Source organism: Cucumis melo, chromosome 6, assembly GCF_025177605.1.
Source record: "Cucumis melo cultivar AY chromosome 6, USDA_Cmelo_AY_1.0, whole genome shotgun sequence".
Lineage (NCBI taxonomy): Eukaryota > Viridiplantae > Streptophyta > Magnoliopsida > Cucurbitales > Cucurbitaceae > Cucumis > Cucumis melo.
In genome coordinates, this window is record NC_066862.1 from 32,123,300 (window position 1) to 32,139,768 (window position 16,469).

A 16,469-nucleotide genomic window follows, 5' to 3' on the forward strand; every position below is an offset into this window, starting at 1 on the left:
TAAATGTGACTAATTAAAATCCACGATTAAGAAGACTAGGTGGTCTTTTTTTCAATATATTGTATGGACTTAATTACTAGACAAAGGTTTAAATAATGAAGACTAAAATGCAATTATGGACCACGATAATTGAGAGAAAAAAAAAAAACATGTTTATAATTCAATTACAATTAGTTGCTTTAGACCATTTTTAAAAATATCATAGTCCTTAGCTTTTCAAAAATATCGTCGCCTGAGAGATTCGAACTCTCGCGGGGAAACCCCATGTACTTAGCAGGCACACGCCTTAACCACTCGGCCAAAGCGACATGTTTAATAAGGAATTAATTTGGAATTATTAGTCTAATTAAGACTATTCGGTAGCTATTTTTGTTTTAAATTTTTAATTTTAATTTCACTTCTATACAGCTATGCAATCCTCAGACTCAAAATCATATTAAGTGTGTCTCACCACACACTCATCCAAACTATTCCAGAGTTACAAAATAATTACAGTGTAAAGAAGAATTTCTCAAAACAAACATCATAGTGTGACTCTCGCTACTTTTAACTACCCAAGAAGGAAATACAAAACTTAGTGTATAGATACAAAGAGAATCAGAGTTCATAATCAATGAGGGAAAACTCAACCAAAGCTTGGTCCTTGACCGGTACTTGGTGGGGGGAGGGGAGAAAGCATTGAAAACATAAGTTGAAAACTCGGTGAGTGTCAAGTTTCTTAGAAGTAAAACTCGTAAAACATGCTTAAATAGAAAATCTGTAAATATGCATTAGTAATGAAATATTAGTTAAAACATCATTTTCTCGTAGCCACGAATCAACCAACAAACATGTAGCCAATCCAACCATGGCAAGGCATCTAATATACGGCCAAAGATAGCTCGCACATGATCAAAGAATCATGCAGTCAAAACTAGCTCATGCATATTTATTACCCACCACGATAGCAACTTTCATCCAATCCAATCCAACCATGATAGCATACTAAATATACGATCCAAAATAGCTCACACGTGATCCACATCCATAAGGAAGCACGCGGCCAAACGGAGCTCATGCATACTTAACACCTACCATAGTAACAACATACCGCTCCTATGTGCACATAGAGCCACTCATCAAGGCTCAAGTTCTCGGATCTCCGGTCACGGCCTCTTTCAGCCTCGGAACCCCATGACAACCATAGGTGGCGCTACGAAAACACATTCACGTAGCCTTAGGAAAATCACATTTTCATTCACCATAACCATCAGTTAAACATTTTTCAAAACCAAGGATAATTAAAACTTGGAACACGATTTTCTTAAAATTGTGATGAATAAACACATTATTTAAGTATAAATGAAAAAATGAACTTGAAACCCGCTTTTATAAAATCTAAGTCATAAACATTCTCGAAATTACGATACGTGAACACATTCTTTAAACATAAAAGAAAACGTAGTCATAACAAGTTTAAATCATGGTAATTTCCAAACAATATCATAAAATAACATGTATATGTACAAAGAAAGTTTGAAAATGAACCACTCACTATCAATGACTCGATCCCCCGGGATTATACCATTTTCCTATTTCAAGTTAGCCTGAAACAGAGTTTAAGGTATCTTAGTTATCTTCACTTAGCAAGACAACACAATAAACTCTAAAAACACTTCATTATTATTTTACATTTCTAGAGTCCTTACATTCTCGAATCTTCTTAGACTAGACTAAAAATCCACTTCCAAACCTTTAAACCTCAATTTTAGATCCTTAGTAAAATGGATGTCCAAACTAAAGTCAAACTCATTGGATCTTTCATTTCAATACACTTTTATTTCAACCATCGATGATTTTTAGATTTAGTTCCACTATATCAACATGAGTAAACTAACCTTACACTTCATAAGGCCACCTAAATCCATTTTATCTTCCGAAGGTCCTCAAATTTTCAAAGTGCTTAGGATTAGACTAAGTCTTTCACCTACGAACCCTTGGACTTGAAATCTAGATACTTAATCCCATGAGCATCCAAGTTAGTTCAAATTCAAACATATCTTTTATGTAGATATGCTTTTATACCCAATATCCATACTTTGGAGATTTAGATCCATTAACAATCTCAATATCAAACTAGCGAGTAAATAACTTAGGAACTTACCCAAACTCATTTAAAACAACCCTAACCATAGTGATCAATGCTTCCAAGTTCTCTAAATTTTCAATTCCTCATACAAAACAATATTGGTAAAATCAATTTTACGCTAAAACTAAATGGATATTTAAGAACTATGAGAGAACCCACTAAATTTATCTAAAACCTTATCGAAACCTTGTCGAAATCACCTTGACAACACATTAACAGCTTCCTAAATTCTAATCTAGTACCTAAAATCATTGTATGTTTCGAAGCTTATATAAGTAACACCCAGGCAAACTCTAAAATTAATGGAAAGTCCATCTTCAAACTTTAATATTCAACTCGATGACCCAAGTATCAAAGGTAATTCACTTTTAATGCTTAAACTTAATGGCCATTCAAGAACTCTCAGATAACTCAACAAAAATACTCCAAAACTTCCTAAGAACCTAACCAAGTAATTTAAACTTCAATGGACAGCACCATAAGTACATTCTAAATTTGAAATCAAGCATCCAACACCATGGGTTATTCAATATAATCACTAAAATTAGATGGGTACTCAAGACCCGCTCCATAAAGCATAAAATCTTGCCCAAGTTGTGTAAAAATGTCCAATTTCAAGCTTTTGAAAGGTTGAACTGCGGCTTAAACTCTTCTAAAACTTGAATCTACCATTAAAATGTAATGGATAATGCTAAACTCAAGTCTAAACTTAATGGGTATTCAAAATCACCTAAAAAGACAACCCCAAACCACAAGAATCTTACTCTAAATGGTGGATCTGAAAGAAGAATGGACACCAGCGGCTAAATTGATCTCCAGCGAGTTACCCACGCACAGCGGCTGAAGGGGAGGCATTGGAGAAGCAGCTCGTGGCTGGTGTGAAGGACGACGTGGTTCAGTTTCTTTGTCGGTGTGTAGGTTTTCGTTTGGTGAGTCAAGCGATGCGTCAACAATCAATGAACAGAGGTGCAGCACGGACATCAGCATGTGAAGAAAACGAGTGGCATGGATATTGCTGCCTTCGAGGAGTTGCGTCATTCTCAGAGTAAGTCACAGTTGACGTGCAAGGGAGGAAGAAGGGTGCCGACGTGCAAGAGAGATGGTCGATGGCGAACCAATTTTAATAGGGGCTTGTCCATTCTTGAAACATAAGGAATGAGAAGAAGAGAAAAATATCTCCCCCTCTTTCTTTTTTCTTTTATTTTTAACTTTAATAAATAATAAAAGATCTTAAGAAAAGACCCTTATACCCCCCCACTCCATATTAAACTTGCCATTTTTTCCTTAGTTTCCTTCTTTCAACATTCAAAATTTCCAAGACTTGCAAAAAATTGCTTAGCCATCACCCAAACAAAAATTGATTCTAAAATTTTCGTCATCACAAAGACTTAACCTTTTGAGAATTAAAAAAATTGGATTTAAACTTATTTTTCACAATTTAGGAAATATTAATCTACATAAAAGGAGAATAGAATCAAAATACCCAATCTATAGCATGTAGCATCATAACATCATAAACATGGCATGAATATTAATCATAACGCTCTCAATCATAAGATTAAATATTTCATGCATCATCATTAATATAAATCAGTCATCATCATCAACATAACTAAGTCATAACCATCAGTCATCAACATACGTATCAATACATTATGCATTTTAGCTACATCAATGCATAATAGAGACATACAAACTCTTAACTTCAGTACGAGGGTATAGTAAGAGAATCTTTTACCTCGAGATTAGCTTAACCAAATTATCCTAACAGTCACGATCAAACTTTCCAAATAATAGGCCTTAAACATCAAGGGAACCCAATAACTAAAAAATAATAATTTTAATGGTTGCTTAAAAACCCAAAATCAGATTGATTCAACTTACCCAAAGTTGAGGTTGAATTGCAATTCAACCTTGATTGGGAAAATTCTACAGCTCAGTTCTTCTTTTAAACTTTAGTTAAACCTTCATATAAAAATAACCGAACTTAAATCCAAAGTTAACTTATTCAATGTCCAAAATTAATATTTGTTAGACATACCTAAAACCCAATCAGAACTTACCAAAATAAGTGAGAAAAGGATCCAAAACTAGGTTGGTGTAACACCCCAAAAATTAAGATAATTTTGGAGTTAATTATCTTAGTTTTGTTTAACTATATTTAATTTATTGGGTCTTATTTTAAATTCATTTAATGAGGATTATTTGTTTTTTGTGGAAATTAGAATTAATTAAATATTTGTTGGATGAATATTTAATTAATTAGAGGTTTTGGCTTGTGGTGTTTGTTGAGTTTTTGATTAAGTTGTATGTTATGAGGTTTGAGTGAAATTGGGGATTTTTGGTGTTGTTGAAATTGAATTTACAGAGGCGGTTGATGGAGACACAGACAGGGCGGACGGAGGGATTTACAAAGGCGGCAGCTAAAACTTCTCAAGAAAGAAAATGATGGATGGTTTGACTTGCACGCTTCTTGAGGGGTGTATTTAAATAAAAATAATATTTTTATTATTATATTATCGTTTTATTATTATTATTATTATTATTATTATTATTATTATTATTCCTTTTTCCTTTCTCATCATTCCTCGTTCTTTTCAAATAATCGAACACACTTTCTCTCTCTTCATTAAATCTTCCAATCACATCATCTCTTTTATCTTAGTTTTCTCTTCTCCCCAAAATAAAACATATCCCTTAATTAATTATATTATTTTTATAATATAATTATTCTTATCTTCAATAACTTAAGGGGTCTTTTCAAAAATATAACAAAGCAGCAAAGTATTTACACTGTATATGTAGCCACCTAATTTTATCCTACATTTTTTTATTATTATTCTTTAAAATATTAATTGTAGCAATAGTTAAGATATTTTATTCATTTATTTTGTTAAAAAAGAAAAAGTTAAAATCTTTTTGTAATAATATGAAATCTTATGTTTTTTTAATCTTTTTATTAAAATGGAAAATAAAGTCATTAATGAGAATATCTATTATTTAAAAAAAATCAAATCATTTTTGACTTATCACTTTCGGAAAAAAAAAAGCAAATTAATTTATTTATACAAAATCTCTTTTGATTTATCATATTAGGGGAAAATTTATTTTATACAAAATTCTTTTAATACCATATTTGATTTATATTTATCACTTTAGGAAAAAAGGCAAAAAATTTATTTTGTACAAAATCTTTCAATATCATATTTTTACTATTTTAGAAAAAAGAAAATTAAAAAAATTACATAATACCTAATTTGATTTTATACTTATTAAATTTTCCTAATTTGTGACACACCCCGGGTCTATAAATAGGGTCCTTTGTCGTTTGGAAAAAGGGGGAGAAGAAATTGTTTTAGAGAAATTCCTGAGGAGAAAACAGGGCTTTAGAGAGAATCTCTACAAAAAAAATTGTTTTAGAGAGGATCTCTACGGAAAAAAATATTTTAGAGAGAATCTCTACAAAAAAAATTAGAGAATCTTTACAAAAAAAAATGTTTAGAGAGAATTTGAAGAAACGTGTTCCTCTGCAAAAAGGTGGGTCATTAGCTTTTTTGCTTTATTGTTTTTATTTTTATCTTCATATTGTCTTCTTTTTTTTACCCTAATTCTAATCCCATAAGAAAGGAAAAACTTAGTTGGAGGTTGCATTAGGTAGGGTTTACACCCAGTGATCTGCACCTCATACAACAAGTAATTTTATTTAGGATGAAATCCTTATTTTTGATCTTCTCTTTTTAAGCATAGAGAGAGAAAAAAATGTATAAGAAAAATTTTTTTTTTCTTTTTACTACCTTTTTATCATTATGCTAAAAAAAAAAAAGTCTTTTAACATTTTTCTTCTCTCTAAAAAATAGAGAAAAAGAAAAAGTTATAAGCAAAAAAATCTTATATTATTATTATTATCATCACCATATTTATTATATATATATATATATATATATATATTACTTTTTTTCTTCTTTTAGGGTGGCGGCAAGGTTGCCGCCGCCACCCCTATGTTTTTTTTTCCTTTTATTTTAATTTATTCATTTACCTATTTATCATCATATTTTAGTTATTATTATTAATATTATTTTATATATATATTCCTTTCTGCCATTCTGTTTGTTTTTTTTAAAAATCTTATATATATAACTGTTCACATGAGATTTCAGGCGAAATTTAATTCGTGGAATCGAACTTTGTATTGATTTATGTATTGTGGATACAATCTCTAATATTTACTCCTTTGATTCTTTCTCTTGAATACAAAAAGTAAAATTTAGAACTTCGTGGTCTTCGATCTTCAAGAAGTTGTAATTACAAGTCAATTCGAGCTTCAATCTTCTGAAATTCAAGGAAAGTTTGATCTTCCAAGTCTTCGATCTTTCAGAAGAATGATTTCGAGGTTGATGATAACTTGCACGTCTTGAGAGTCTTCAGAAGTTTTTGTCTTCAATTCTTCAGAGCTTCGATTCTTCTTTTCAACCAAAGGGCCTCAAAATGAATGAGAAGGTCTCTATTTATAGAGAATCTCAATGGGCTTTAGGTGGGCTTGGGCTCATTTGCTTGTTGGGCGGACTTAGGTCTGGGCCCATCTGCTTGTTGGGTTTGGGCTTGGGCCCATCTACTTGTTGGGCTTGAGCTTGGGCCTGTTTTCTTGACAGGCTTGGGCTCGGACCCATTTGCTCGGTGGGTTTGGGCTTGGATCCATTTGCTTGGTGGGCTCGAACTCGGCCCACTTATTTGCGCAAGCTCGGGTCCATTATTTCTTTGGCCCAATTTTTTTTAGGGGCTTGAACTAGGTTGGATATGAGAAAACTTGACTACCCAAATCCAATCAAATTATAATTATCTCAATTTTGTTGTGATGACGTGGCGTGATTTAATTGGTCAAAATTTCCTGTTCAACAAATGCCCCCCTTTTCGAGATTTGTACACGTGTATGGGTGGATGAATCTCGAAAATGATAAGCTGAAACAAAAAATACAAGTGATCTTGTTCTTGACTTTTGCGCCAGTTAATATGTCGAATTAATCAAACTATGCGTTTGGACATAAGTTTGATTAGGATACAATTCAATATCAAATTTGTAGTGAATTTTAATTTTAATTCACTATTTATTTATTTATTTTGGAATATAGCCAAAAATAAACTTGAATGAAATTGAACTTTTTTTTTTTTACCAATAAATTTAATGGAAAAATTGAGACTTAACATTTATAAAATTGGAATATTGCCAATTCATCAAAATATGAATTTAAGTCAAAGGCTTTTTTTTTTTTTTTTGCATATTCTCTTAATTTGAATTTTTGGCGAATTGCCCCCTAACTTAAAATTTGAAAAGTTTGCCATTTTTTTTTACTTCATTTCAAATCCATTTATGATTTGGGATAAAATTTAAAATTTTTTTTAATAGATGAGAAAAGAAAATCGGGGGATTTTTTTTTCAAGATTTGAGGTGTTTTTTTTTTAAGTTTAATTATGAGGAGGATATTGGAGGGATAAGGCTTGAAATTTTTTTTTAACGCTTTTAAAAAAAACAGAATGTCATTATTTTTTTTCTTAATTAATCTTTTAAAAAAATTAATAGAGGAGTTTTTTTTTTTGTTTTATTTATTCATTTTTTTTAATAAAGAAACAGAATAGAGGAGGTTAGGAATTCTCTCCTATAATCTCACCTAATCAAACTATTTGTTAAGAAGATTTTTACTTAGTTTGTTGAGAAAAGATTTGATTTGCTACCTTCCATCCTTTATAAATAGGGAAGAAGCTTGCAAACAAAATTCACAGAAATTCATCTTCTCTAACTTTTTTTTTCATTGCATATGTGTTTGATCCTCCGATTCATTTTCTTTATTTGGGAGAGAGAAAAAAATTTGATGTGCAACATATCTGAGATGACGACATTCTCGGCTACGATATACTTGAGACGAAGATCTTTTTTACTGCAACATATTTGAGATGATGAAGATGAAGATCCTCTCGGCTGCAACACATGGGAGAAGATGAAGATGAAGATCCTCTCGGCTGCAATACATGTAAGAAGATGAAGATGATAAATCTTTCAGCTGCAATACATGTGAGAAGATGAAGATGAAGATCCTCTTGGCCGCCACGAATGGAAAGATCCTTGTCTGCAACATATCAAAGAGGAGTAGAGTTCGCTGATCAACATTTTGAAGAAGAGGCGAAACCACACCTTACGAATGTAGACAATTAAACATCTCTGTTGTCACCAAAGAAGCCACCGAGGCGCTAGCTACGGTTCAAAAGAGCCTGGACGCTGCACGCGAAGAATTTAAGAACTTCAAGTGGAGGCTTTAACTTTGCCCCCTTTGCCCCCATTCTTTTTTTTTCTTTAGTTGTATTCTTGTAAATACAAGAATTTGTTGAATGGTGATGAGAATGTTCTTATTCTGGTGTGACTACTCCTGAATTTCATTTTATACTGTTTACGCATCATTTACTATGTGCTTACATCATCACAATGAAGAATAATATATATTTTTTTACGTGCGACTGAACTTAAAGTGAACTTTAAGCTGCCTACGTACCCTTTTTATAACATAGGGATCAAGTCATAACGTAGTTCAACTTTTTTTTTTGTTTTTTTTTTGCCATTCACCTTTTAATCTTTTGTGGGCTAGGAGCACCATGCAGTTTAGGCTCTTGTGATAAGGAGCTTTGCATATTTAACAGCTTTTATTTTTATTTTCAACAAGAATTTGTTCATCTCCTCGTTTGTAGGATTGGTGAAGATAATAAATCTTGGTTTCACAGTCAAGGAACCTTCTGTATTTATGTCAACAGACAACTTCCTCTTCATGCGTGACGAAACACGACTGTGAATCTTATCGTCATCATTTTCTTCATGAAATGGTTTTGCCTTCAAAGATTTCATCTCTCTTTGTTGTTGATCATTTTTCATCTTTAGACGATCAAAAGCAGATGTTGAAGGTCGATTTTTCTTCGATGTGGAGATACTCAACCTTTTGAAAGTTGAAGTTCGAGTGTAAATAAACGTTGGACATTGGTTTTCTTCTTCTTTCGTGGCCATACTCAATCTTTGAAAGACTGAAGATCGAGTAGTTGAAGGCTTGATACGATCAAAGACAGAGGTTCTTTGATTAATTTCATTTGAATTGTTGACTTCTTTAGAAGATCCATAATTGTTGTTGACTTCTACTATGCTGGCAGCATGACATGCAGTGACTTCAAGTATTTCTTCTGGATGATCCTCAAGGAAACTTCTTGGGAGGAATTCTGCCAAAGTTATCGACCGTCGAAGTTGGAGAAAGTCCTCATCTTTTCCTTTTATGGGCTTAGGATTCCACATCTTCTTGTTCCTTCTTCTTTTCTTTTTATGGGAGATACTTCCTTTTGCATACTTTTGATGGAATCGCGACTCCTTTTGAATGGAATTTGATTGTCTCCCTTTTTGATGAGTGACTGTTATCCATCCTTCGCCATCATCTTTACCATGCGCTTCTTTATTTTGGGAGTTTATCGTCACGATCCTTTGTTGGAATAGAACAAGTATAGGTGCAGAAGTCCCAAATTGAATAAAGCTTTTTCTTTGATCATCAAGTTGTGTTAATGGCGGAACATTTGAAGTCATCTTGATCGCAACATGATTCGTCTGAGCTACTTCATCAATATCTAGCTTGATCTTCTTTTCACGAGCCAACTTTAAAATTAGCTCTTTCAACACGAAACACTTTTCAACAGGGTGACTAATGACCCGATGATACTTGAAGTAGTTAGGATCATCTACTTTTCCTGCTTGTTCTGGTCGTTTGCATTCCGGCAGCTGAATAAGTTGGTTCTCTAGCAGCTGCTCTAACATGTCTGCAACATCAGAGTTAGGAAATGGATAAACTTTTTCCTGTCTTTCTTTAAGAGTTGACTGTCGCTTTTCATCGCCATCATGCTTTCTTTCAATTTTTGTTTCTTTTCTTTTAGAGAAAGATTTCAAAGGAGTTGCATGAACAACCATAGACTCTTTTATGACACTATTTGCAATCTTTTTGGTGTCATCAAGTTCATTCTTGTCACTCCTCAATTTTGGAATCAAGAAATCTTTTGCTCCTTTATTGGCGAGATTCAATTCCATATCATGGGCACGAGTCTCCAACTCTTTGAACGTGCAAGGTTTTATTCCCTGTAAAATATAAAGAAGTCCCCAATGCATGCCTTGGGTGCACATCTCCACTGCAGACAGTTCGGTGAGTTGATCCTTACAGTCAAGACTCAGAGCTCTCCATCGATTGATGTAGTCGATGACTAGTTCTTCCTTTTGTTGTCTTGTGTTTGTCAACTCCATCATGCTGACGATACGTCGGGTGCTGTAGAAACGGTTGAGAAAGTCCCTCTCAAGTTGCTCCCAATTATCAATGGATTCAGGCTCCAGATCGATGTACCAGTCGAAGGCATTTCCTTTGAGAGTTCGAACGAACTGTTTGACCAGTAAATCTCCTCGCGTACCAGCAGTTTCACATGTTTCGATGAAGTGAGCAACATGTTGTTTTGGGTTGCCTTTTCCATCAAACTGTTGGAACTTGGGAGGTTGGTATCCATTCGGCATTCTGAGATTGTCGATCCTCTTCGTATATGGTTTGGAGTACAAGGAGAAAGTTTGAGCAGATCCACCATATTGAGTTTTGATGGAGTCTGTAATCATCTCCTGTAATTGTTGAACAGACAACGATGCAATTGAGGTCAAATTTTGCGGTTGACTTTCTTGCATAACTGCCTTCCCTTTGTCAATATTCTTGACAGTATGTTTATGACTTGATTCAGCAGCATCATGACTTTCAATGTGATTCTTTAGAAATGCAATCTCATAATCCCTTTCTTCCACCACCTTCATGAGCATGTTCACCTTCTTTTCAAGCTCTGCCATTCTATTTTCACTTGTATCCACGTTAGTTACCATAACTGACATTATATTTGGGTGAGGCATTTCCTCACTTGAGGGTTTAGAGGACAAGTAGTGTTCGTCAATCGCAGGATTTTCTTTGATTACAATTCCACCTTTTGGTGGCTTGGAGATTTGCTCCCAAATATTCTTTGCAACTTCAAAAGGTGGCGTCTCTTCAAATGATTGAATCTCCCTTGAGCGGCTATGAGTGTTTGGTCGCTTGTCGATGTCGCTGAGAGCTTTGGAAGTGTTGCCTTGAGATGTCATGATTTTCTTTGGATGTTCTTCAAAAAGAGAAAGTGATGAAAGGTAGAGATGGTCCCACTGGGCGTGCCAAATTATTCACACGAGATTTCAGGCAAAATTTAATTCGTGGAATCGAACTTTGTATTGATTTATGTATTGTGGATACAATCTCTAATATTTACTCCTTTGATTCTTTCTCTCGAATACAAAAAGTAAAATTTAGAACTTCGTGGTCTTCGATCTTCAAGAAGTTGTAATTACAAGTCAATTCGAGCTTCAATCTTCTGAAATTCAAGGAAAGTTTGATCTTCCAAGTCTTCGATCTTTCAGAAGAATGATTTCGAGGTTGATGATAACTTGCACGTCTTAAGAGTCTTCAGAAGTTTTTGTCTTCAATTCTTCAGAGCTTCGATTCTTCTTTTCAACCAAAGGGCCTCAAAATGAATGAGAAGGTCTCTATTTATAGAGAATCTCAATGGGCTTTAGGTGGGCTTGGGCTCATTTGCTTGTTGGGCGGACTTAGGCCTGGGCCCATTTGCTTGTTGGGTTTGGGCTTGGGCCCATCTACTTGTTGGGCTTGAGCTTGGGCCTGTTTTCTTGACAGGCTTGGGCTTAGACCCATTTGCTCGGTGGATTTGGGCTTGGATCCATTTGCTTGGTGGGCTCGAACTCGACCCACTTATTTGCGCAAGCTCGGGTCCATTATTTCTTTGGCCCAATTTTTTTTAGGGGCTTGAACTAGGTTGGATATGAGAAAACTTGACTACCCAAATCCAATCAAATTATAATTATCTCAATTTTGTTGTGATGACGTAGCGTGATTTAATTGGTCAAAATTTCCTGTTCAACAATAACTTTTCTTTATTTATTTATTTAGTTTTTCTATATTTATGATTTTTTTAATTTTTTATTACTTTTATTATTATTATCATTATTATTATATCATTTCATAAATATTTTTACTTTTTAACTTACTATGTCCTCTTTTCTTAACTTATATATTTAATTTCTTTTTTTACATGTTTATTTGTTTATTATTTCATTTAGTTCTTCTTTCATTTTTTCTCTTATTTTATTTATCGTTATTATGTATCTTTTCTTTTCCTTTCCTTTTAACTTATTTTTTATTACTATCGTTATATTTATACATTGATATCCTAAATTATTTGTCTAACTTGTTGTGTGGTATATTTGTTATTTCTATTTGACTTTCATTAAAAATTTCTTGAAAATTTTAAAATACTTTTAAACATTATTGTATTTAATTTTGAAATCTTTATTTAAAATTTTTCTCTTTAAACCATTTAGAATTTTTTTTTTTTTGCTTTAAAATTATTTCTTTTAAACTCAAAATTAAATCTATATTTCATAAGGTTTCCTAATCTACATTTTTTTTATAATAACCCACGTCGATTTCGATAAAAAAAAAATCCTATAATGGAATCTAGAAATTTCTGGGAGTCCGTTATTTCTAGATTCTTAAGGTGAGGGATCAATATCTTCGGGAGTTCGAGATTTGAACCCAAGTAAAAATATATTTAATCAATGTTTTTAAAAAAAAAACTTTATTCGAAGACTAGCCTATGATAGAATTTGAGAAATTGTAATAATTTCTCATTCTCTTAAGGTGATGAATTTTTCCTCAATATAGTCTAATTAATGGGTGTATCCCACTTATTTTATGGGATTATTGCTCAAAATATTGGAGTAGTGAGCAATGAAATAAGACATAGTTATTTTTAAAAAAATGAATTTTATTCAAGACATTAAATTTGGCCACCGTTTTCTAAAACGGGTGTTATGGGGTGCTAACACCTTCCCCATACACAAATGACTCCCGAACTCAACTCTAATTTTTTTCGTAGACCAATTTTATTTCATTTAAAGTGATTCACTTTATTTCGGTATCCAATCACACCGTAAAAAATATTGGTGGCGACTCCTTTTTTTTTCGTTTTTAAAATAAAACCATTTTTAATAATGTCGGCCGCTCCGCGTCGTCTCGGGTACGTGACGACAGCTTGGCAACTCCATTTTTTTCGTTTTTAAAATAAAACTCTTTTCAAGGATGTCGGCCACTCCGCGTCGTCTTGGGTACGTTGCGACAATATAGAACAATTTCGAAAACGGAAAAAGCACAGAGGCCTACCATGTAAAATACCAAAAATGCCCTGTCAACAACATCGTCAACAACGCACATGTATTATATTTGCGATCGTTTAGATATGGCTACAATTTATCTTTTCAATTCTGTGATTTAATTTTGTTACACGATTATTTAATTTGGTTAGGTTTAAATTTGGTTACACGATTCTCTAAACAATAATTTATTCTTTTTACGAGATCGTTTACTTTTTTACACGATCGTTTACTTTTTTTACACGATCGTTTACATTTGGCTACCTTAATCTAAATTTTTTTTTTAAGATTCTTTATACACGATCTTTTATTTTTTTTACATGATCGTTTACTTTTTTTTACACAATCGTTTACATTTGGCTACTCCAATCTAAATAATTTTTTTCAAGATTCTTTATACATTATCTTTTATTTTTTTTACACAATCGTTTATATTTGGCTACTCCAATCTAAATGATCTTTTTCAAGATTCTTTATACACAATTTTTTATTTTTTTTTTACACAATCGTTTACTTTTTTTATACAATCGTTTACATTTGGCTACTTCAATCTAAATAATTTTTTTTCAAAATTCTTTATACACGATCTTTTAGATTTTGCTATTTTTTGTATACGGTCGTTTAGATTTGGTTACAAAAATTTAAACGACATAAAAAAAGAGGAAAAAAAGAAAGACGATGGAAAGAAATCACAGCAAAAAAAAAAGAAATAAGATGAAAAGATTAAACGACATAAAAGTAATCAGAAAAGAAGAAAGACGATGGAGAGAAATCTCAGTAGAAAAAAGAAAAGGAAAATAAGAAATATGATGGAAAGAAATTGCAGCAAAAAAAAAGAGAAAAAGAAGAAAGACGATGGAAAAAAATCACAGCAAAAAAAAAAAGGAAAAGAAGAAAGACGATGAAAGAAATCGCGAGGAAGAGAAGAAAGATGGAAGGGCAAACCTGGAATATTTAAAAAATGACTAACTTTATGGTCTTTGTTACACGGGCCGTAGATAATTTGATGTTTTGTTACATTTATGAAAGTTTCCCATAACTTAATTAATTATATACACATATATATCATTATTCATAATCTCACCAATATAAATTAGTCAATAACATTCAACTTAAATCAAATCTTTCATAACTGTGAATAATAAATTTTGGAACCAATTACAAATTACCATGTCATTTACTAAAATAATTGTATTTCGGATTAACTAAAAATTGGCATGTGTCTCAAATTAAATTTAAAGACAAATTGGACAATTTTAATGATGTCATATATCTTTATTATAACAATTGGATCAAATTAATTATTTTGATTCAATTAAATATTATTTACTTGGGCTAAAATTCAATTAAGTCCAAAAATAAGCTTAATTTAGCCCAAAATTAAATATGACCCAAATCCATGTGATTGAGCGCAGTATGATCCATAGACCAGACCAGGTTCAAATCCATAAAAGCCCACCAGGGAACTCTATAAATAGAGGAGTTCTGAGTAAAATTTTTGACTTCAAAAGGTCTAGAGAGAATTCTCCCAAGAGATAGAAAACTCCTCGAACCAAATATTGAAGCTCCTCTAAATATACAAGTTTTCTTCCAAGACTCCAACTTCAAGAATACCCTCGAACATTGAAGCTCCTTTAAAAATACAAGCTTTCTTCCAAGACTCCAAGTTCAAGAACACCCTCAAAGATTGAAGCTCATTTGAAGATACACGTTTTCTTCCAATACTCCAACTTCAAGAACACCCTAAAAAATTGAAGCTCCTTTGAAAATACAAGCTTTCTTCCAAGACTCCAACTTCAAGAACACCCTCAAATATTGAAGCTCTTTGAAGATAAAGTTTTCTTCCAAGACTCCAACTTCAAGAATACCCTAAAAAATTGAAGCTCCTTTGAAGATACAAGCTTTCTTCCAAGACTCCAACTTCAAGAACACACCCTCAAAGATTGAAACTCCTTTGAAAATACAAGCCTTCTTCCAATACTCCAACTTAAAAAACATCATGTGCTTCGCTTTCTTAAATCAAGCGTAAGCATCGAGCCGAGAATCAGAGGATCAAATTCTAGAGATCGAACCACATCGCATCAAACCAACGTAAATACAATATCCACACAAGTTCAACTCCACTAATCAAATTTCTCTGAAAATCCCGTGTGAACAATAACATCAAAAACCCAATGTCTATAATTAATTAAATATTCATCCAAAAATATTTAATTGATTCTAATTTCCACAAACCAAACAAATTCTTAAGTTATTTCAAATTAGCACCCCAATAAATCCAACATAATAAAAAATAAATTAAAATTTACGTACTTTGGTCAGCCTTTGATTTGTTGAATGGCTTGGATCAACCTCTAGTTTGATTCGAGGAGATTGAACATTCAACTTACTAATTGATCGATTTGATCAATTTGTTGAAGTTCTTTACTTATTTATGAATCTTTCAAGTCTAGAAGTTTTTCTTTGGACTCTAACTCTTGTAAAGTTTGATATATTTTATAGTACAAATTGGGGTGTGAAGATTTGAGTCTATAACCTCTTGGTTATTTGTACATACATGTGTCAATTAAGTTAAGTTCTTATCGGCTTGTAGACTCTCATTGACTGAAGGCTTTGGCTTTATATTCTTCTAAATGAATAAGAATGATATCAAAGGATGCATGTTCTCTTCATTCCATAACTTCTAGGGCTGACCAGAAAAATGGCAAAATTAGAGGTTTACTTTGGATAAATGACAAATTTATTTTTAAATTGACAAAATGGTAAAATCGAAAATTTTTAAATAAAAAATTGGAGAACAATGCCTTAAACGCTCCTATCTAAGTTACAAATGTGATTTCTAAATACACTTGTAACAGAATCCACAGATACCCTATAATTAATACAAACTATGCATCCACACTTAAATATTCTAATTTCCCAAAAAAAAAAAATAAACCATCAAATCATTTGGAGTTTGGAAGCAATTGAAATCCTTAGCATCTCCTTCTTCACTTTTGAAAACCCTAGCATTTCTTTGTCCCATCTCCTTCCCTTCGATTAGCATCTCCT

General features: G+C 32.6%; 1 non-coding gene across 1 annotated transcript; it reads right to left on the minus strand.

Annotated features, from left to right (window-relative positions):
• Window positions 1-226: 226 nt before the first annotated feature.
• On the minus strand, window positions 227-308 carry TRNAS-GCU (transfer RNA serine (anticodon GCU)). Its single transcript has one exon. It is a non-coding gene; the product is annotated as a tRNA-Ser (tRNA).
• Between the last annotated feature and the right edge of the window lie 16,161 nt (window positions 309-16,469).